Source organism: Netta rufina, assembly GCF_964035555.1.
Source record: "Netta rufina genome assembly, chromosome: 9".
Taxonomy (NCBI): Eukaryota; Metazoa; Chordata; class Aves; order Anseriformes; family Anatidae; genus Netta; species Netta rufina.
In genome coordinates, this window is record NC_140132.1 from 4,265,047 (window position 1) to 4,282,041 (window position 16,995).

A 16,995-nucleotide genomic window follows, 5' to 3' on the forward strand; every position below is an offset into this window, starting at 1 on the left:
TGACTTCTCAATCCAGCAATGCTACTCAGTCGCCTGTGAGTAGCGCTTGGACTACATTGCCTGAAAGGGTGAGGAATTGAATTGGATGAACCATTTTGTTTTCTAGATTATATATTTCAGTTGAGATTACCTGAATGCTAGTTAAGAGATCTGATAGCTAACTGTGACACTGCAAATTATTACTTATATATATATAAAATTCCTTTAATACAATAAGCTGTGACGAGGTGGGCACCTGTCTTCTCTATCTTGCCCTGTCCAAGCAGGGTCAGGCTGGGGCCCTGCTGGTGGTCACCAAACTCTTCCTGCAGCCCTGCTGGGCCCCAGCTGGGTGTGAAACGCACCCTTCCATGCACGCATCACTCCTCAATTTAATTCAAGGCATTTCTTCTTTGTCGTTAGTCTTTATTAATGCAGTATGGCATTGCTGGCTAATTTTAGGTGCAGCATAGCTGAACACTGCAAGGCTCTGCGACGGTGTACATAGATATCCTGGGAGGAACATTCCAGTAGATCGCAACATGAGCGCAGAAGAAAGTTGAAAGTAAATAAGAGATCTGTGAGATAATTCTCTGGGGAGTTTTCACAGCATACCACACATCACTTGCAAGGATAGGCTTCCCTTTCACTTGAAGGACCACACAAAGTAAATTCTGTTTCTTGGGCAATTAAAGAATATAGGACAGGAGGTCTTTTCAGTTTCATACTTCAGTGTGTCTATGGGAAGCCTTTATTTGTACTGAGGAAAATACGCTATTTACATATCTTTTCAGGAGTAGTTAATATTAAATTTAGAAATAGACACACGTTTATGTAAAATCTAAGTCTTGCTTCATCAGTTTTGGTGTGAAACTCCCCAGATGTAAGTGGCGGCAGTCCTCTAACCCCCGCTCAAACAAAACCAGTATTCATTTCATGGGGGTGTTACACAGGCCCCAGTGGGAACCGCGTCCTGCCGGGGGCTGAAGGCTCTGCCCTGGGGTTCCCAGCGGGATGCCAGACCGAAGGGCACCGGGAGCCCCGCTTCATCGTGTGGATGCAAAACGCGGCATTTGGGGGTGGCCAGGAAGCCCTACAAGGAGGCCCAGATCTTGGAGTGGGTAAAAATGCCAGCAGCAGGCTAATGGTTTGAGCTTTGCTTTTTTTATTTTTTTTTTAGTCACAGGAGTTTGTCAGGGTTAATCATTATAGACATTAAATTGTTTCTGCTTAGGTGAATCTCTTGCAAATTCTATGTGTATTTCTGACTGCTTGGAGTTTTCTCGCCAACATCTGTTTGAAATGCTTTTGGGGATTCAGATGCTCCAGTACAGTTCAAATGTGAATGCCATCATTTTTCAAGGTGCTAATGTTTTCAGTTTGGATGATAATGCTTTAAACAAAACAGACAAAAACAAAACAAAACGGCAACAAAAAATAAAAGGAGGATGGCACAGGTAGTTTGATGATTGCAGCAACATTTTTTAAGTGCCCATGATGATAATTTTCTTTCTCTTTCCATTTCAGATTGATGACCTATACAACCTCAGCAAATCCTTCTTTTAACTCATGGGTATCAAGACTCTAAATGTTTCATGTTATCACAACTAGGACCTCACCTCCTCCTCCTCCTCTTCCTCTGTAAATGGGTACGATGCATCCAGTTCAGTTTGTTTACTTTACACAAACCTCAGGAGTTAGTTGACTGAGCTGCACATCCTGTGTTGTGCCAAGCAGAAGCACTGTGACACCTGGACAATGAGTCTCTCGTACTTCATCCTCTACCATAAGGACTTAGCTGGCCACAATGAACTGATGTGCCCACCACTATGTCATGGTGAGAATGGGTATTTTACTAGCACATTTACACAACTTCATTTGCTGCTGAAAACCTGTATGACAAATCATCATTGTAAATTATTACATACAAAACTTAATGTTGGTTGAAGAGTATTAAATATTTAACATAGGTTTTGATTTATACATGTACTTTTTTAATTAAAATGTAACTTTTCCTACAGCACATCTTTTTTGATGTGGAACTGAGGTATACTATATTCTGTTGTAAACAGAGTGGGAAACCTGCTTAAAACAAGGCTTCTAAGAATAGAGTTAGGGTACTATTCTTGTTTTAAGATTGTAATTCAGAAAATAATATAATACGAGTCATTGGTCCCTGGGCCTTGATTGTACAGTCATATTTACTGATACTATCAGTTGTAAGATAACCCTGATGTTGAGTTGAGTTCTTTCCAAAAGAAAAGTAATTTTGTACTCCTTGTAAAATAATAGTCTGTATTAACTACAATGAAGACAAAATTTACTGTACATGGTATTTACAAGTGTCAACTTGAATTCATCAATTGCACAGGAACTGACAAAAAAAAATCAGAAAAAAAAGAAATCAAAGTCTTCCATTGTATATATTGTAAAGAAAAGGAAAAAAAAAAAAAAAAAACAACCAACAGGAAACCACAAAACAAAATGAACACAAAAAAAGGGTGAACTTTTCAAATTAACTCTTTCCCTGGAATGAAAATGTGGGTGTTTGTAAATTCTGGAAATCTCTTTCTATATGTAATAAACTAGATACTGTTTTATCTGCTGTAGTTTGTTTGTTTGTTTTTCTTGGTAAGCTGTCTCACATGTTTCAGATTCGCCCACCAGCTTTCTTTGACGTTGCCACTGTGTTTTTAAGAACATCTGTGGATCACCACAGTTTAAGAATAAAAAAAAAAAAAAGAATATTGTAATTAGGTGTAGCAGGGAGTATGCTTCCTTGAATATTTCACTAAAATTCTTATTCAGTTTTCTGGGGAATCTTCAGGATACAGTCCTCCTTCCACTTAAGTCAGTAGGATAATTCGCAGCAAGTGAAACCATTGGAAGCCACAGCAAGACTTCAGCGTGAGATTTTTGAAGAACAGCCCAGATGATTGTCTGGAATTCGGTGCAAGAGGAAGAATTCTTCTGCAACTTCTCCTGTGCTTTACTCTGGGTCTATGCATATGAAATTCTTTTGTGTGTAACATTTGCAGAGCTCTAATGCTTCTGGGGACTGGAGAAACACTGAGATCCTGGATGTCAAAGCAAAATGTTGTTGAAGTGATAACTGACCATGAAGCCATGTCAGGTCCCTGTTGGTTTCCCTCTTGCTTCTGCGAAGCAGCTCTATGGACCAGGGCACGTTCAACAGGATTTTTGTTACCACAAAAAGTCAGGCACTCAGTGCACCAGCCCTGTCTGCACGATGGCTGTCAAACCCTCAAAGAAAGGATTTCTTTCCCCTGAGGTGTTTATGATGTCTGGGGTTAGGCTGAGGTTAATGCAGTGTCCTCTTCTGCCTGCAGTCTAGATGAAGGGGACATTGCACAGCTGTTTTTCACCTCGCCTTTTGCTTGGAGGCTGATCGTTCCCTTAGATTTGCTGGTTATCATTGCACATATATAACCCCTTTTTGACCTTGCCAAGTTAAAATATTCAGTTAAGAAGGATCTTACAGCTTAAAAATATTTAAAATACTTGAATCATTCCAGATCACTAGCAAAAATTGCATGAATAGTGATACTGGCAGACCTGAGAGTGTTGTTGTTGAATGGTTGAGGCTGCAGCCTGAGATGGACCTGTGGCTACCAAGGTGCTGCCTTTGGAATCTTGGCCTTTGCTGCCAGGACAGTCTCCACCAAAACAGGCTGATGCTGATTGGTAAAATGTGAGGCATTGCTCCTTGTTTATATAGGAAGGGGCAAGTTGATCCACAGGAGCTTGTCCGTTGCTCATGAAGAGCATTAATATGTATTTTTCTAAAGAACCATGAATATGTAAGAAGGTAGCATTTGCTTCAAAAAGAAAGCCACATGCCTCAGACGAGTGCTTAAATTTGTAAGTTCCTCATTTTCATTTTATCTTATGATCCTTTTTAATGGGGTTTAGTTGCAATGTCAATCTGCATATGTTCAGAAGTAAAGTGAATAAATAATCACCCCTGTCAAACACTTTCCCCACAGCCTTCTCCATCCTAACATAAATTCTCACAGTGTTTGATTTGGTTGCTAAATATTAGCATGTGTTGATGTTAAAGTGCCTTGGATAAAACAGTGTTTTATGGCCATTGTTCTTCGCATTGTTTCAGATAGCTTGCATGCTCCAGCAATAACTAAAACATTTGTTGGTACTGGAAGCTACTGTTAAATGCTAAGAGGCATTAGTGAGCACATTTAATTGAGGCAGAACTGTTTTGCAATGATAGACCTATGAACACATTTTATTTATGTAGTCTATATATTTTTTAAATGTAGATATTGGCAATGGTGATTATATTGGTTGGAGAAGTGGGTGGAGGATAATGCTGCTGTGATGGGTCCGTTCATGTCATTAGTACATACTGCCACAAAAAAGTCCTTATTAATGATGTTAACATGTTGGTTTAGTGGTTATCTTTTTCTTCAGTAAAATTAAACCTGCCTGTTTAGCAAATACATTTTGATAATATTTTTAAACAAAAATAATCTGTAACCAAATGATAGTCTTGATGTTTTTTTCATAATTATTCTTAGAAATTCCAGACTTTAATAAATACAATGTTATAAAGCAAACCCTTTTAAATTAAAGTACAAATTTGTCAACAATATGGTACTACCCTACCTTATCCCTTTATGTATTCTGTTGTTTTGTCTGACACAGAAGAGATCATTTGTTAAGTTGGAAAATGAAGAAATGGGATCTGTCCTGCATCAGCTTGTCAAACTCAGATGCTCAGGAGCTGGTTGTTTTTTTGGTTTCATCTGGAAGTTGCTGGTTATTATTTGTTTCTTCCTGCTTCCGTTACTGGGGCAGCTTCAATCCACCCCCACCCCCAAAAAAATCAATGCCGAATGCATTTATTAGTGCTATAGGTTGAAAATGAATGGCGTTGGAAAAATGGTTTGAAGCAGTCTGCAGGAGTGCTAGCAATGCTTATAGATGGTTTTTGTTTGTTTTGCAAGGATTGCTGTGTTAAAGCTAAATTTATTGCTGAGTTGGCACATGTGTTGTCAAGCTCCAGATACATTTTCATTCTTCTAGCCTTTGATATTAACCTATTTAATTAGCATTTAAAATGTCAAGTCGTCTTTATTTTTCTTTCCTAGCAGACATACAAGTTCAGAAAGGAAAAAGGAAACTCAGGCCATGTTTGTAGGTATATTCTAGTGCTGTTGCCTTACTTTATGCATATTTAAGAACTAAGCATCCGTGTCCATCTTTATACCAGTTGACTTTTAGCTGATGCTTTTATTCATGCCCTCTGTAACACTCAAGGGCTGTGTAATGAGTAGTATGTGCTTAAATGGGTTCTATCAGTTCAATATATGTTGTACTTGAGTTACGTAAGTCTACTGTGCAATAACTGAGAGTAATGCTGCAATATGTACAGCTTTCACGTTTGCTTTTGAAATGATTAGCCAAAGCTGGTACTTGGTAGGAGCTTAGTATAGCACATCAACTGTTAATTGAATCAGTCTGGATAGATGTGTAAGTGCTTTGTTCTGCAGCTTAATTCGCCTAAGCTAGTTTACCTTGAAGAAGTGATACTGAAAATAACTAATAACTTATCCTCTTAAAGTGAGAGTGAATCCTTTGCCCATCTCTTGTGTGACCTCCCACCCATTTTGGGTGAAGCCTATGTTTTTGGCCTGCAAGCCTTGAGGCTAGTTCACTGGTGTAAAGTTACAGTATTCACACTTGTCCAGTTCACCTTGTATTTATCTGCTTACTAGTAATTTCATTTTGCTACGACTTCAAAGATACCATAACTAAGCTGTTTATGAACATACTGGATGCCCATATAAAATTATCCCATCTGTAGGATGGTGAATGGAAAAGAGTGGAAATTGGAAAAAAAAAAAAAAAAAAGAACTTTGAGTTTGTAGAAAAAATATGATACTATTGTCGTAAAGGATGAAATGAGAAATCTAGCTGAGATAGGGAGGACCATGATCTGCCCCACGCACTTCTTTCCAAACACATGTTCTGAAAAAGCATATATGAGAAGAAAAGGTGGAGGCTAGTAAAAAAGCAGACATTATTAGAACTTCTTCATTTAAATACATTCACGTTGTACATTTGGGATTGCAGTAACAGGATAATCAAATGTTTGTCTGTGCTTGTAATGGATGGGCCTCTGGGAAGGAGAGGGAGCTTGGACACCTTGTGCCTCATAAATTGCACCAAGAGTATGTTTTCTGTAAGAAGCTCTGTGCTGTTCTGATCTTCTGATCTGAATTGGTAGATGGTTTGAAAATCAGTGCTTTGCATTACCAAGAAAAGAAAAAACAAACCAACAAAAAAAGCATGGAAAAGTAACTGCTGGGAAATACCCCCAACACTGCACAACCTACGAAAAGGTTCTGTTCAGTAGGTACCTCTGGCTGCTGGGACCCCCAGCCTCCTATTTCTGCTGTATTAGGATACTTGACAGTTATATTTGGAGACTGGCAGCAAACAAATGAAATAAAACTTAGGTGCACTCTGTGGGTTAAACAAAAGGAATTCATCTTTTTGGAGAAATCAAGTTAATCTGTAGGCAGATAAATGATAATGAACCAGAATGACATAATGTGTTGTGACCGGAAAAAAATAAGTAAATATATATATTTACGCTTTTTCAGCTGCTCTCAGGCCCTGCTTGTATTTATGGAAGCACAGAGTATTTGGAGGAATGAGACCTGACTGGAGAACTTGCCTCCTGTGTTTGTAGAGGGTAGAATGTCACAGGGAAAAACTATTACAGCAGCAGTGATGGCACAGAATTTATAAAAATACAGGGTAATTCCTGTGACAATTTGCCAGAAACTTTTGAAAAGTTCCTCCTTACAGCTCTGTTCCTGTTTGAGAAGTCAAAGGTTTGTGGCATTTTAAGTATATTGTATGTGGTAGTCACAAAGTCAGTCTTTCTTGTATACTTTTATTTTTTTTTTATTTTTAATTTAATGTCATGAAGCAATGTTCCTGATGCAGAAGAAGGCCTAGAAATCCCATTCTGCTGCTTAAAGCTGGACTGTACAGGGACAGTAGTGGGAGAAGGCCTCAGGGCCCACCACCCCATTTAACTAGGAAATGATAGCCTCTATCTCTCATTTTCTTGTTTGCTTGTTTGTTTGTTTTTTAAATAACCTATTATCAATTAGACGGTGTAAAATGTCAGTTATTCTGTGAATCTTTTATTGTCAACAAAATGTTGAAATGTCAGGGTGTTCTCAGTTTTTCCTCAACAGTGAAATTCTGCCCCTTCAGATTTATTCAGAGCAACATGGTGATGGTTTTCCAATTCTTTGAACATTGACTGAAAAAGAAAGGATTCAGTTCTTTTTAGACTGTTTGGAAATTTGAGGAATGCAAGAGCTTGAGGACAACAGAATTTCTCACAGCCTGATTCTTTCTGCAGTCAGCTCAGGTGAGTGCAAGGCAAACTCATCTCTTTTTGTCCTCTGGCCGTAGTGTCTGAAATCAACAACGAGAGGTTGGTTTTTCTTTTAAAAAGTTTACAGAAATGAGGTGACCATGGTCACAGTCTCAGTCCCAAACACTACAGCCCGTGGAAGGCCAAAAAGTGGATAATATGGATGTAAGTGGATATATAAGTTTAAATATGGATATGACTGACCTGAGAGGAAAAGGGTGTCTTCCAGCAACCTTTATGTACTCCCAAATTTTCAGTAACTTCCAGCAACCTTTATATACTCCCAAGTTTTCAGTAACTAGAATTTGATTATATTTTCTTCAGTGCAGCCTGAAGGCCCTGTGCACTGAATCTGAATGCCTTTCAGCTCCTCACAGGAGGAAGTCATCGATGTCCTGCCTAGCCTGCCATTTTACCTCATCATCTGGCTTCCCTCAGCTACATGGCAGAGTAATCTCACTCATACTGCCAGTGTGCTTTTATCAGCAGCATGCTTTGCATTAATTTCAGCTGCTTCTCAGTGGGCCTGTGATGGCCATAACGTGGCCTGTTGCTGGAGCTTGCTGGCTTCCCTCAGTAACACAGCCCTCCTCCCGTCCCAACCCTCAGTGCCACCTCAGGGGCACCCCCCAGGAAAAGGTGAGCTGAAACTCTGCTCTTTCCCAAACCTGCCGGAAAAGAGTTTGTCTGGGCTGATTCTTTTTCAGGCTTTCTCTGTGTGAAGAGGTGTGGTAATCTGTTGGCTCATCACCAGCCTCTCAGTCATGTGGCTAATCCAGAGGGTTGTCATCTGAGGCGAAAGATGAGGGGAAGGATCTGAACATGACACATGTATGTGAAAGATCAAGACACTTCTGTCTGCTCTGTTATTTTTAAAATTAGAGCTAACAATGAGGTGTGAGCGAGCTGTTTGTTCTTACCTCCTCCTAAACACTGTATGAGTGTGGATAAACCAGTTAATTTTGTTGTCTTACTTTTTCATGTGCAAAATGAAGATGATTGTTACCTTCTTCACAGAGCTGCTAGGAGGATTAAATATAGAATAAGAACTACTCAGCTCCTGCAGTGTTGAGTAACACAAATGTACTTGTAAAGAGAATATGTGAGCTTCATTGTTGCAGAACAGTAGTAGTATCCAGCCCTTCATCTCTCTCCAGATTTCCGCTTTAATGCTTCCTCTGTTCTTTTTAGTGTTATCTTGTTCAGTCACTTGGTTGCTGGAAGGTCTCATTCTCTATCCCAGCAGTCTCCTTCGATCTTGTGTTTCTTTTTAGCTGTTGCTCAGTCAATGTGTTCCCACCAGAACCTAAGTGTTTTGAGCCATGTCTGCAGTTCTGCTCAAAAACCTTCTTTGTAATCTATTAATGGAAGTCACACTTCTCCCTGATCGAGGAGAACGTACCAGCAAAGCTTTCTGGAGACATACTGTGAGTAATATCACTGAATTGACTTGGACTTAAATGACCCAAGAATTAGGAAAAGTGCAAAACTCTTAACTTGAAATTGGTCTGCTGCCACTGGGTCATGCAACTATAGCCTCTGTGATTTTTATGAAGAGTACATGAGCTTCTAGCATTAATATGGGGTGGTGGTGGGGAAACAAGACTGTTTCTCCACAGTCAAGAACTTGGTTTAAAAAGGCTCTGTCCTCTCTGTTATCTTTGGTTGAAAATGATGGCTGGATGGAATACCAGGTGGTTTTGTCTGGCTGGGTAATTTTGTTCCTAACTAGCTAGATGCCATGATTTCATTGGAAATAAGACCTATGAAATAAAAAGTTGACTAACATGTTTATTCTTTTCCTCTCTTTTTCCTTTCTAAACATTATTTCATGAGTACAACTTCAAACACTGTCACACAGGTCACAATACTACTCAAAAATTGTCAACTTCCAGTGTGGATCATAGCAACCTATTAAGCTTTTTCTGGCTCTAGAAGAGAAGTAACAAGAAACTAGAAGACTAATGGCTAGGTGAATTTGCTACTTTCTTTTGATGAGATCCAGAATGAACTTTGTGTTAGTAGCAGAGTCTCGTTCACCCAACGTGTTTGTTAACACCTTGCTAGCTGGCAGAGCAGTGAAATTGTTTCCTAATGAAACTTCCAGCCCTGTAAAATCATCACATATCCTTGATAAACAAATAACACAGTGATAACAGTAATGTGGGTGTGTCCATCCATTTTCGTAGCAGTGTTGTTATTTACGCAAAATGGTTGTCAGGTATAACAGCAATATAAACTGATGCCAAATAGGTCAGCTCTTTCAAGCAGAGCTGTGATGAACATCACAGCTTTAAGAGTTCACTGTTTTGTTTGGTTGTTGTTTGCTTAGTGTATTTTTGCTACTTAGTACCTTTGTGTGTGTGTGTGTGCAGGGTTGAAAGCACTTTCAGATGCTTGTCAGTGAAGAATCTATGATTGATCACATCACAGTAGACATTCAGATAGGTGCTCTCTAATAAATTCATACTTGATCTTTATGTAGACACTTAATGTGTCACTTTGCAGAAATCAGCAGCTCTTCTAGCTCCAGGGATGGCCAGAAGTTATTCTGGGAACTTACTGGAAGTACACTGTCAGTCTGAAAATAGTTCAAGCCAATTCTCAAAGAGTTGAGACATGAATGACATACAATTCACATAGGTAACTGTCATTAGATATAATACTGCCCTAAAAAAAAAATACTTCAATAGCTATAATGAGAAGGAAACCAGAAACAAAACTCAATAAAGGAAATAAATTACAGGTCCAATGTACTCAAATTCCGCCTTTGTCATATTTGCCTATTTTGTTGCTTTCAGTAAGTCTTCACATTTATTTATTTATTTATTTATTTAAGGTAAATTTACCCAACAAACAAGTCAGGTTTCTTATGTCTATCACTTACATTCTTGGTTTGTAATGTTGACAAACCAAATTTAGATTTATGACTATCTTTGATTTAACAGCCTTAGTGTTCTTCTGTAATTCCATTTTTAACATACCTATTTGGTGCTATAGCTGTACTACAATACTCTTAGTCAAATTGTTACCTCTCAACTAAATTCTCTCTCCAAGTGTAAGACTGTGCACATTTTCATTGATCGTGTAGGGTTCATGATCAAAATATCCAAAAAAAATCCCCTCCAGAAACAGGTTTTGCACAGAACTCTCCTGTGCTTCTGCAGAGGAGAAAGGTCATGAGGGTTAAACTGTCAATGCTGATTTTGCTGCAGTAAATACAGAGCTTCCATGTGATCACAACTTTAAATTCCTTCTACAACTTTGTCACTGCCAAAATTAATCAGGGTAATGTATGGCAGTGAACTGAAATATGTGAACATGATACGGTATCCTGACTTCTTAAAGCAGGAAAAAAGCATTCATTTTTTCAGAGTAAGCTGAGTTAAAAGAAGATAATTCTCTAGACCAGCAGCTTATATTGAAAATAATTATACCATATGAAGTAATCTAAGACATTGGTGTTGGATGTTGTTTAAATAGAGTAGCTAGCAGTGAGGCTGCTTAAACAACGGAGGAGGTTTGGTGTTGTGAGGGTTCTTTGTCTGGGGGCGAGGGGAAAGGAGTGGTTCCCTGCCGGTGTTTTAGGTAACGGGAACTGCGCGTGGGCTTGTGTGGGAGAACATCACGCTCTGCTCCATAAACCAGTGCCATGAGGCACAAAGCAAATAGGGACTTCTGGTATTATTATTGGTCACTCAATCCCCTGGTTTAGAGCCAGTTTAGGGAGTGGAGAGTAGAGGTAACAGTTCCTCAAATCAGCAAAATTCAGCTGAGCTGGAAGTTAGGCAGTAGTCTCAAGATCACAGCCGTGATCTTTGCCCACGGACACTGCATGACCAGCATGAAGCTTGGCTGCTGACCTGAAGCCGCTTGGCACCAGAGCATCGCTCCTCTCTGCACCGGCCTTGCCTGACCCCGCGCAGCACTCGAGGCCTGCGGAGCAAGGTGCACCTCGCTGTCAGGGGGCTCAGCCCGTGGTCACCAGTGTCTGCAGCCCTCCCTGTGGAGCATCTCCAGTGCTGTGAGGGCTCTGCCACCCCAGGGTGCAGCTGCACCCAGCCCATCTCCAGCAGTGGGAAGCCACGCATGTGCTAGCCACCACTCACCCCCAATGGGGGAAGTTATGGGGCCATTGTTCAGGTGTACAGTGGCAACATACCTGACTAAAACAAATGAGCCTTTGGCTGCGAGCACCTGAATGCCTGCCTTGGCCACAGTAGCAGACAGAACATGTCATGACTAAGTAAATTCCTGCAGCCCACACAGTCAAAGTGGTCCTCTTCTGGTTTTATAATTTATGAATATGTCGCTGGGAATAAACACAGGGCTTGTGTGCTCCAGGCAGTGTTTAAGGCTGTATATTGCTCTTGTTTCACTGCATAACAAAATCCCCACCACAGATGGCAGCAAGGCCAGAGACAAAGCTTATAATGAATTGGTGTTAATATTTTTTTTCCCCACATACAGTTAGGGTTTTGTAAACATTTTTGTGTTCGTATCTTCTCGTCTATACAGAATCCCTGCATCCTCTGCACCTGTGTGGAAAATCTACAGCTGCTCTTCGAGTGACGTGACCTAGATTTTAAAACAAAAACTGCCCAGGAGGCTTTCAGCTGTAGCCTTACATTTTCACTGGAACTGAACTTTCCAAAAGTACATTGGCCTTGATAAAGTTCTGGAACGGGTGAGCTGAGGAGGGAATTCTTGCAATTCAACCCTGGCTTTCAAATCCAGCTAGTGTAATTACAGTTTTGCTACTGGCCAGTAGCGCTGCTCTGGATAGCATCAAAGCATTCTTGTAAAACATTTTGAACTACTCCCAGTGACCACTTCTGTGGTCAGTATATAGTAACTTCTGAGCACATATTAAACTGTGCCTTGTCCAAAGAGTTGTGCAGTTTCTATAGGCAGCCACCAGCACAGATCTGTGTGAATTAGCCACGTACCAAAATGACCAGGTAATTGTGAAGAACAAATAATTTGAGTAGCTGGCCATCGGGGCTTTCATTGCATAACTGCACTTCAAACACTGTCTGGAGTCAGTGGCAGCTTCCCAGGCAAGATCTATCATATCAGCTCCTGCATCTGGAACGGGCTGTATCAAAAGCTTTAGCAAATCTATGCCTACAGAAATGCAATTTGACTTTAATCAATTGTATTGTTAAAGAGGAAAATGTAAATAAAAGCTTTAAGACTGCAGAAAGGAAAAATTTAATTTGTAGGAAGCTAATTAATTTATTTATAAAATGCTTTTTTTTCCAGTCTCTTGGCAGAGGGCAGCTTATTTAGAGAACCTGACTGGCCAGGAGTAGAAGACAGCATCCATAGCAGTGGTGTTTCTCTGTGCGAAGGTTAGTGAAAATTGCTTGTATTTATTTTCTTCTTTCTCAAAGGAAATACACTATGGCCATCCAAAGGAAAATAAAAAGAAGAAAAAAATGAACTATATAGTTGTGCAGTAGATAAGGAAGGACACACTGGGAGAAGAATCAGAAAGTGACTGTCTATCAAAGTGTGTGTGTATCAATCTGTGTGTAAAAACAACAAATGTACAAACAGCACTTATTGCAAGCTAACCAACAGTCACAAATCATCCTTGAAAAATCTATTTTTGTCCCCCAACAGCCTTAACACCTGTATTAAGTAGGCATTTATTAATTATTGGATTACATAGTGAATTACAAGTCATTTTTTTTTGTATGGGATTCAGGTTATGGCTTGCTTTGTATTGCAGTTGTGATGCACATGCTGTAGCAGATGTTTTTAAAGAGGAGTATCTGTTGGAGGAAACGTTGAATTATTTGTGTTTTAAATGTGTAAAATATTCACTCAGGACTCAATTTCATTAACAGACACATTTCTATGAGATTGGTGTATGGCTCAGCAGTTTCTGTTGAAGCAAGGGAAGTTTGGAATTATTTTCCTGAAGGTGATAGTCATCCTGGATCTCTGTCAGTGTAAATGCAGTCAGTATATGATTGAGGCTACTCAGTAAATTAGACAATCCTTTTGTATTGCTGCTAGGTTTGAGGGCTCTCCTGGAAGAAGACAAACACACAGATAAATCTACCTACCTATTTAGATGATACCTGAAGAATTTCTCTGAAATGCTTGTGTAATATTTTGGGTATATGTGCAATACAAATGACTGGCATAGAGAAGGAAATAAATTGAGGCCAAATGTTTATGTTACCTGTTGTCATTGCATATTAATTGCGGTTCATACTTATAATACTGTATGTAATGAAAGAAATGAAATAATGAAATTTCCCATAAAGTATGTAAGGTTATCATAGTCATCAGTCAGCCTATTCTGATAATGCTGTGGAGCTAAGCATCAATTTTCCAATGCTCTCCTCTTCCTACTTTTCCTATCAGCTTGCTGCTGCTATTCCTAACTCCTAAGCAGACAGCATTTGGGTTGGAGGAAGCTGAAAAGGAGGTATTTCATGTCTGTGTTTCTCATTGAGGACAGTTTAAAAGCTGGAGAGATACATCTGAACGTTTGTGCAAAAATGCAACTAGTACAAACCCATGAGTTTTCCAATGAAGTATTATTTTTAAAACAGGTGAATTTTTTACAAGGTCATTAGCAATTGCTTCAATGTGACAGACATAGAAAGAGTCTTTATTATTTATTTCCAGATGTTAGAATTGGCCTGATTTTCCTAAGTGTGAGGCAGTGACAGATAGTCTTCTCCATTGGGATCGGAGGTTGTGCAGCATTTCTGAGAACCAAGCCACTTGCTGCTACTTCTGCACTCTTGAAATTAACTTCTTAAGGCATTCAGAACTATAAAAAGTGATTTATATCATTCTCTGATATTGTGAATTATTTGCAAAACTCTTGTATTTTGCGGAAAAATAGAGCCATTCTTATGACATCATTAAAGAGCAACAGACCTAAAACTAAACAAAACAAAAAATCACGCTTGGGTAAGCTATCATGCATCATTTTGGGGTTTAAATCTTTCTTCTTTGCATTTTATTAGGATTTGCAGTGCTTTTTCTGTTCTTTTCTGTTTAAAGGAGATAGTGCTGATAAAGAAATAGTTCTCTTTTCCTGCTTGGTATGAACTCTAGCCTTTAAGTTGATAAACCACATAACATACACGTGTATGCATGCACATAAATAAGTTTTTAGGAAGAGAGAGAGGTGAATGCTGTGAGAACCACCTCAACAACTTTATGAACTTCAGTGCTGACTGCTCCGAAGAGTTATGATCCTTCTGTTTAATGGTGAGCATTGCTGTAGGGTCATATTACTATTATTTCTGCTGTATATATTTGCTTTCCTTCTTGCAATAAAAAGAACCCTTGCTTTTATTGTAGGCATTTCCAATTTGCAACAGATCAGCAACCCAGTGTTGTTTCTTTGTCAAGGCGAGGCCCTCAGTACCTGTCCTTTATGGGGCTTTCCAGGTGATTTACTAGCTACGACTTTCCCTTCGTACAACATCTGAAATTTCATCAAAATAATTTGGAACATACTGGGATCAAATAAACAGCATAGCTTGAAATATTTGTTTTCCAAGATAACCACGCTAAAACTTGCCAAACCAAACATTATCATTAAAAATGTGGCTCAACAATAATGCCTACATCTGAACTGGAGTGGAAGGGGTTTTATGGGAAAAAGTTTTCTCAACGATATACTCTCTACTTGGAATAGAGAAAGCATACCTAATTTAAATAAGTTTAAACTGAAGCCAGTACTGTGGCTGATCTTTATTACCTGCTATCTTTTCAGACACTATTTCTTTATTTTTAAAATGCTAGCTCAAGAAAATTCCCCCCTCACTTTTTTTGTTTTGTTTTGCTTTTGAGGAGTAATAGGGAAAGTAAACTATATTTCCATTGAAGTCTCTTCTTCTGCTTTGCCTTTGAATTTTGTGACATTGGGACCCCTAACAGAACATTGAGCTGATTCTTGGCTACACAGTGCTTGGGGAGTTCAGCTTGAAGCATAATTTGTAGCATTTGAAACTTGGAAAAAATAAAGGTTACATGACGAGATTATTGGAAAGGAAGTGGGAAGAGAGAAACTGGATGTTGGGCTTATCAGCTTTGCATTCAGTACTGGAGACAGATTCCCAAATTTAGTAGTGTCATCTAAGAACAGCTCATGCCTTTTAAGTGGCTTAAAGGCTGAGGCTCTGAGAGGCAGTTTCCACACTTTTCATAATCTACCTGAAGTTTGTTAATAGAGTAATGTCTGTCACAGATGAGAACGACAGAGCAGGGCATATTCTTCAACATCCTCACCTTGTCCAGCTCCACAGATGAAGACCAACGTGAGTTGATAAAGCCAGCTGCTAATTTGGTTGAAACATCTTTTCCCTTCATTTCTTGTGAATGAAACAGGTGAGTTAAGTGCTCTGAGGAGGACGGTGGCAGAGGGCGAGCCATGTGAACAGTTTGTTGCCCAGGGACTGAATAGCAGTAGTACAGATGCAAAGCACCAGATCAAGAGGATAAGGGGATTAAGTAATCAGGGTAAATTCCTCTTCCTGATAAACTCAGTGGAAACTTTCCTATTGTCTCCTCTGATTCTTTAGCAACAAGAGCTATGATTAATCAGCAGTGTGGAGTTTGTCTTCTTTTCTGTGTGCAGTTTGTTCCAGGAGGCTCCTAGGAGGAGGGAGAGGGGATGGTGAAGCATTAGATTGCTGTGCTTTCAGCTGGCCTTTCCTCTCCTTTTAACATAAACTTTTCTATCAAGTATCATACAAGTACATGCCATCCTGCCTCCTGAATGAATCTAGTGTTTCATTTTGTCCTTGCTTGGAATTCTCAAGTTGTTTCTTTTTCCTAAACATCAGCGCAACTAACATTTTGTCCTTCCTATAGCTCCCGTTGCACTTTGATAAATGTTGACTATCCTTCACCAGCTTTATTGTCACTGATCAGTGTATTACTGTTTCCTATCTTGTCATTTAATAACTGAAATACTAGGACATATAAGAACATGGGAAATGACACGTGTCACCCAGTTGTCATGTTTGGAATTGTAGCAGCTCTGTTACACATGATACAGTTGTAAATCAAAATTTTCCATTGACCTGCAGCTTAGAAGGGTACTCTCAGTACAGTATTTGCTTAGTCAGTTTTGCTGCTCTTGTTTTAAATAACTGTTTTTTTTTGTTTGTTTTTTTTTTTTTTTTTTTTTTTAAATTATTATTGTTATTCCTATTTCTTATTTCAATTTGCTATTCCTAGTAAACATGTGTTTTATGTAAACATATGCCTGCTCTTGTCTTTATGGGAAAAGACATTTGCAACCGTTCTTGAGATTGGGTGGAAGGTTTTGATTGTAAATTGATTGGTAAAGAGTGTATAAAATCTTGCATGTTTTCTGTAGGCAAGAAGTTATGAAAGTGTAGAGAGTTCCTACAGTATCAAAGGAGAAAACGATGTTTGTTTAAAAAATGGCTATTGGCTATCTGAAATAATTCAGGATAGGAAGGCTTTATGAAGCATTATAAATTCAGGGCTGAATGTATTTGTCTCTAAAATTTACCTAAAGTCAAGAGAAAAATTAAAGATGATTTAGTTCTGATAGTGTAAAACTGAGC

At 39.1% G+C, this 16,995-nt stretch overlaps 1 protein-coding gene across 1 annotated transcript in view; it reads left to right on the top strand.

Moving 5' to 3' along the window:
• Window positions 1-2,584, top strand: part of IRS1 (insulin receptor substrate 1) — a 51,237-nt gene extending 48,653 nt beyond the window's left edge. The window contains 1 exon segment of the mRNA XM_084292065.1: window positions 1,507-2,584. The gene's annotated coding sequence lies outside the window, so the exon portion shown is untranslated.
• The last annotated feature ends 14,411 nt before the right edge of the window (window positions 2,585-16,995 follow it).